This window comes from Xenopus tropicalis, chromosome 8 (assembly GCF_000004195.4).
Source record: "Xenopus tropicalis strain Nigerian chromosome 8, UCB_Xtro_10.0, whole genome shotgun sequence".
Lineage (NCBI taxonomy): Eukaryota > Metazoa > Chordata > Amphibia > Anura > Pipidae > Xenopus > Xenopus tropicalis.
In genome coordinates, this window is record NC_030684.2 from 104609230 (window position 1) to 104615879 (window position 6650).

Consider the following 6650-nt stretch of genomic DNA (forward strand, 5'->3'; position numbering starts at 1 on the left):
GTGAGCCACACAAGCATAAAAAAAGTTCTTTGGGGGATGCAAAATAAGGGCTTGTGATTGGCTGTTTGTTATCCCCATGTGGGACTGCTGGCCTGCAGGAGGCTCTGCTTGGAGTAAAACAAGCCAGAAAAAGTGGTCAGAATAGGAGGTTTAACTAGAATGCTAAGCTTTTATAGAAATTTTTTATGTTTTTAAAAAAAAAAAAAAAAAAGTTTAACTCCCTCTATATCTTTGCCCAATGTATTGTGTGCAGGGAATGAAGTCCTATAGCTTTAGTGGCACATGTAAGGGAACCCTTGTGCTTTTGGCTACACACACAGTGCTTGGCTGAATATTTCATGAGAAAGATTCATGTTTCCTTTTAATCTACTAAATAGTTCATACTCCGAGGAGGAAAAAGCAACTCTAGCTGGCTGCAAGGCCAGATCCATGTACAGGACAGCCTGGCAGAGAAATGGCAACTACAGGATACATGGATTTGAAAGAGAAATGTTAGACTCTTCTCTGGATATCAGACAAGTGAAGCTGAGGGAAAATGTATGGAAATGAGAGCGTGTGTTTATATAAGAATCTACAGCCATTTTACCTTTTAGGCTGTAATCATCTCAAAACAGCACCTTTAGCATTTTTTTGAAGGCAGTGTACTGGTGCTAATGCAGATAAACATACCTCAAGAAAGTGATTGTAGCCCATTGCACATACCAGTACCCAGACAATGGATGTTGGGTCTCCCAAGGCTCATATCAATGTCCCACAGGCCACGTGCTTCTCATATAGTGTAACAGGAAGGAGCAGAGTGGTGTAAGGTGGCAGGGAAGAATGCATGGGAATGTGCTGTATACACTGAACACTGCCACAGAACCACATGAATAATGTACAATATATCTGAAAGAATACTATTTGCATTTTGTGGTGAGTGGATAACCCTGTACCACTGGGAGAGCATCAGTTAAAAGTATGGTTTGCTTTTACTGTGTCATACAATATTCTTTCTTAGCAACTTTTCAATTGGTGTTTTTTTTTTTCTTTGCCTGCCTTTTCTGGAGGTCGTTAACGCCAGCATCCAAAAAGTTATTGCCGAGTAAGGCTGCAATTTTATTGCTTTTGTGAGCAGCTAAGCTGCTCATGCATGCTCTCATCCTGTCACGACTGGACTACTGCAACCTGCTATTAACCGGCCTCCCTAACTCCCATCTTTCCCCCCTACAGTCTATATTAAACACTGCTGCCAGAATTCTCCTCCTCTCATCCAGGAGAGTTCAGGCCCTTCCCCTGCTAAAGGCCTTATCGTGGCTTCCTATCAAAGAATTTCTTACAAACTTCTTCTCCTAACCTTCAAAGCCCTCCATTCCTCTGCTCCTCACTACATCTCTTCCCTTGTGTCTCCGTACGTTCCTGGCCGACTCCTTCGTTCCTCGCAGAGCAATCGTCTGGTTGCGCCCCCCACTACTACTGCTGTTTCCCGCCTTAAACCCTTCTGCCTTGCTGCCCCCTACATTTGGAATGCCCTCCCTGATTTCCTCAGGAGAGAATCCTCCCCCAGTCTTTTTAAAACTAAGGTTAAAGACTACCTTTTGGAGCACTCACCCAGCACCTAATCTGGGAACTGGCACTTATATTGTAGTGTCACCCACTGTGACCTACAGAACTTATATTTGCCTATTTGTATCTGTAAGTTACCCTCCCATATAGATTGTAAGATCTACGGGGCAGGGACCTCCTTCCTCTTGTGTCCTCGACTCTTAACTTATTGCTGCTGTATTTATCTGTATTTATTATTATACTTTGTATCTATCTATTATCTTATTAACCCCCTGTTTGTATTAATTTATTCTACTGTACAGCGCTGCGTACATAAGTAGCGCTTTATAAATAAAGATATACATACATACATTTAACACTTTTCTATTAAGGGCCGTGACAGACGGGGATATTAGTCTAATCTCCCCAAAATGCCATCCCACCGGCTAGAATGTAAATCACCAGTGGGATGGCATACGCGGCACCAAAGTTTCCTCTCAAGGCAACTTCGGCAAATCGATGTGCCGCATCTGCCATCCCACCCGCGATTTACATTTTAGCCGGTGGGATGGCGTGACAAATCTCCCCGTCTGTCACAACCCTTAAACTGTTAAATAAATGACAACATTGTCATTTAAGGGCAAACAAGGTTTTGAGCTGTATTAAAAGGGGTATAGATTCACGGGAGGAGGGGGTTATTCTTCCCCTTTACAGAGCGCTGGTAAGGCCCCATCTAGAATATGCTGTTCAGTTCTGGTCTCCAGTGCTCAAACGGGACATTATTGAGTTAGAGAGGGTCCAGAGAAGGGCAACTAAGCTGGTAAAGGGTATGGAAAGGCTCAGTTATGAAGAAAGACTGGCCAAGTTGGGTCTGTTTACACTGGAGAAGAGGCGCTTAAGAGGTGACATGATAACTATGTATAAATATATAAAGGGATCATATAATAAGCTCTCTAATGTTTTATTTACCAGTAGGTCCTTCCAACAGACACGAGGGCACCCACTCCGTTTAGAAGAAGGGAGGTTCCATTTAAATATTCGGAAAGGATTTTTTACTGTGAGAGCTGTGAAGTTGTGGAATTCCCTCCCCGAATCAGTCGTACTGGCTGATACATTATATAGCTTTAAGAAGGGGCAGGAAGGATTCTTAGCAAGTGAGGGAATACAGGGGTAGGGGAGATAGCTCTCAGTACAAGTGAGGGAATGCAGGGGTAGGGGAGATAGCTCTCAGTACAAGTGAGGGAATGCAGGGGTAGGGGAGATAGCTCTCAGTACAAGTGAGGGAATGCAGGGGTAGGGGAGATAGCTCTCAGTACAAGTGAGGGAATGCAGGGGTAGGGGAGATAGCTCTCAGTACAAGTGAGGGAATGCAGGGGTAGGGGAGATAGCTCTCAGTACAAGTGAGGGAATGCAGGGGTAGGGGAGATAGCTCTCAGTACAAGTGAGGGAATGCAGGGGTAGGGGAGATAGCTCTCAGTACAAGTGAGGGAATGCAGGGGTAGGGGAGATAGCTCTCAGTACAAGTGAGGGAATGCAGGGGTAGGGGAGATAGCTCTCAGTACAAGTGAGGGAATGCAGGGGTAGGGGAGATAGCTCTCAGTACAAGTGAGGGAATGCAGGGGTAGGGGAGATAGCTCTCAGTACAAGTGAGGGAATGCAGGGGTAGGGGAGATAGCTCTCAGTACAAGTGAGGGAATGCAGGGGTAGGGGAGATAGCTCTCAGTACAAGTGAGGGAATGCAGGGGTAGGGGAGATAGCTCTCAGTACAAGTGAGGGAATGCAGGGGTAGGGGAGATAGCTCTCAGTACAAGTGAGGGAATGCAGGGGTAGGGGAGATAGCTCTCAGTACAAGTGAGGGAATGCAGGGGTAGGGGAGATAGCTCTCAGTACAAGTGAGGGAATGCAGGGGTAGGGGAGATAGCTCTCAGTACAAGTGAGGGAATGCAGGGGTAGGGGAGATAGCTCTCAGTACAAGTGAGGGAATGCAGGGGTAGGGGAGATAGCTCTCAGTACAAGTGAGGGAATGCAGGGGTAGGGGAGATAGCTCTCAGTACAAGTGAGGGAATGCAGGGGTAGGGGAGATAGCTCTCAGTACAAGTGAGGGAATGCAGGGGTAGGGGAGATAGCTCTCAGTACAAGTGAGGGAATGCAGGGGTAGGGGAGATAGCTCTCAGTACAAGTGAGGGAATACAGGGGTATGGGAGATAACTCTCAGTACAAGTGAGGGAATACAGGGGTATGGGAGATAGCTCTCAGTACAAGTGAGGGAATACAGGGGTATGGGAGATAGCTCTCAGTACAAGTGAGGGAATACAGGGTTATGGGAGATAGCTCTTAGTACAAGTTGATCCAGGGACTGGTCCGATTGCCATCTTGGAGTCAGGAAGGAATTTTTTTCCCCTCTGAGGCAAATTAGAGAGGCTTCAGATGGGGTTTTTTGACTTCCTCTGGATCAACTAGAAGTTAGGCAGGTTATATATAGGCATTATGGTGGAATGTGATGGACGTATGTCTTTTTTCAACCCAACTAACAACAACATTCAAACTGACAGGTTGAGAAAGGATAGTCAGTTTTCCAAAACTGTCAGGTTTAGTAACAATTACTTACAGAAGCAGACCAATCAGTGAAAAATGATCACCGTGACCTATAGGTATATTTAATGTATTGGCTGGTTGCTAAGGTAAATTGCACACTAGCAACCAGATTGCTACAGAAGTTCTAAACTTGAGGGTTGCTTTAAAAAAAAAAAAAAAAAAAAAGTAAAAAAATTCAGAAACCATAAATAATGAAAACCAACTACAGTTACCTACAGTAAACCTGTCTTACAATGCAGCTGTTTTACTGTAGGTAAATGACCCCTTTAAAAAGACATGTGAAGGTAAGGAAAGTGGAGTTGCATGAGAGCAAGAGAAGGAACACTAAGAATTCTATGTATAATACAGATATAGTCAGGATTTCTATATAGGTCCAGGGGACAGCAATTTAAAAAAACATTTGGGATTTGTCAAAATCTCAGCAAGGTTTGGCTTCAGGTCATTAACTGTCTCATCTCTGACTTGCAAGTGCTCAACATGGGCCTCCTACTAGGACCAATGAGTAGATGTGTATGTATGATAGCTAAAATACAGAAAGTACATAGAAACAAGTGTCATTATGCCATATCCCTTACTGTACATTTTTATATTATAGTGTTACATTTTCTATATAAAAAAACACTTAGTTTTTGGGTGCAAAATCACATTACAGCACTGGGTTAAGCTATGGACTAAATGATTGGATGTGCATAGGGAATAAAGTTACAGCTACTATACAATCAGCGGGGCACTTACCTGCATAGTCGGCCTCCCTTTATTAAGCCCCTTTCAGAATTCTGCTAATACTTTGCAAGCCAAACTTCCCTGAAGTACCAAACAGACTGGGCCCAGATGAGATTGGGATTTAATGCTATGGGATTTAATGCTATGGGATTTAAATATTGCATTTCTTTTTTTTTTTTTTCTTTCATTAAACCAACCCAAATGCATCCCAATGGTGTCAGAAAATACTGATAGTGCGAGTGGGTAATTACATATACAGTACACTTGTGCCACTCTTGCAGTACAACAATAACAAGTCTTTAATTCTGGCATCAGATGGCAGGGTGTTTTATTTTGCCTGAAAACAAGGCCAAATATCTGTTATGACTGGCTTTCCTCTCCTCTTTTTGCTTGCACTAGGGAATTATTTCCCACACTTCTGTCACTAACATTCTGGCAAATAACAGCTGTTCCATGTTGCTTTATGGCAGGGATCCTATATTTGTGTCTCACAGGGCAAAGCTAGATCAAATACCCTTTATCTGTCCAGTCCATTTATTGCCCTACAGTTTGGGATGCCATGGAGTAATACATTGCATGTGAAAGAGGTAGGTAGAGGAGGTAAAGTAACTGAATATAAGATCACTATAATCTGAACATGTCACACTATTACAGCTTGTGTAAATACAGTATTTTAAAAAAGGGGGTAAGTACAGTGGGCACATCCCTGAGTGTAAGTTTCTGCTTTCAGTAGAATGTGTATACACTTGTGAAAAGCCGCCCAAATGGCTTACAGAGGCACAGAGCTCTCAAACATGTAAATAAACACAGCTGTCAGCAGAAACCATGGTGTAACCTATCAGCACTCCCTCAAACATGAATAGTCAATACGAAGCAGAATCAACATGAACTAAAAAAAAAAAAAATAAACCAAACTACATAAACACTTAAAGAGAATGGACAGAATCCTCGGAAAAAAACTACACCCACCCAAACACACATTGCATTGCACAATTTTAAAGGAGAACTAAAGCCAATGAAGGATATGCCTAAAAATGCTATATTATAGCTCTCCATCATAGATCTCTTAAGGCCATGTCTGGAGTGGCACTGCATATGCTCAATATGCTCTGGGCTGCTGTTAAGAGGCTAAAATAAAGGACTATCATAGGCACTTTATGGGTATGTGTTTAACAATAGAGGCAAACAATTTACAAGTCAGAAATGAATATATCATAGAAATGTAAACCGTAAGGCAATTGGTTTTAAAGCAGCAGCTCTTGATCTTTTGGCTGAACTACAGTTCGCAGCTATGGGCTGCAAGTACAATTCAGCAACAGCTGTGAAACCACTGCTCGGTGATCTCTGCCTTAAAGGTGTAGCTCACCTTTACGTTTAGCAGGATGAAGACAGTGATTCGGAGGTTATTTCAATGTGTCTATTTTTTTGTAAATCTTGAATTACTTTAGCTTTTTGTTCTGCAGATCTCCATTTTGAAATTCCAGCAGCTGAATGGTTCCTAGGATCCACTTTACCCTAGCAACCAGACAGAGGTTTGAATGAGACACTGAAATAAGAATAGGGCCTGAATACAAAGATAAGTAATAAAAAGAAACAATAAAATTGTAGCCTCGCAAAGCAATAGGGATTTTTGGTTGCCAGGGTCAGACGAGGAACTATGGAAAAAAAAAAAAAAAAACCCCACCAAAAACCCACCTTCTATAACAGGCGAAAAGTTAACTTCAAGATGAATTACCCCTTCAAGGTATGTTGTATCACATAAAATGAAATACTAACAGCTATCAAAACAAGGAAAGAAAAAACTATAAATG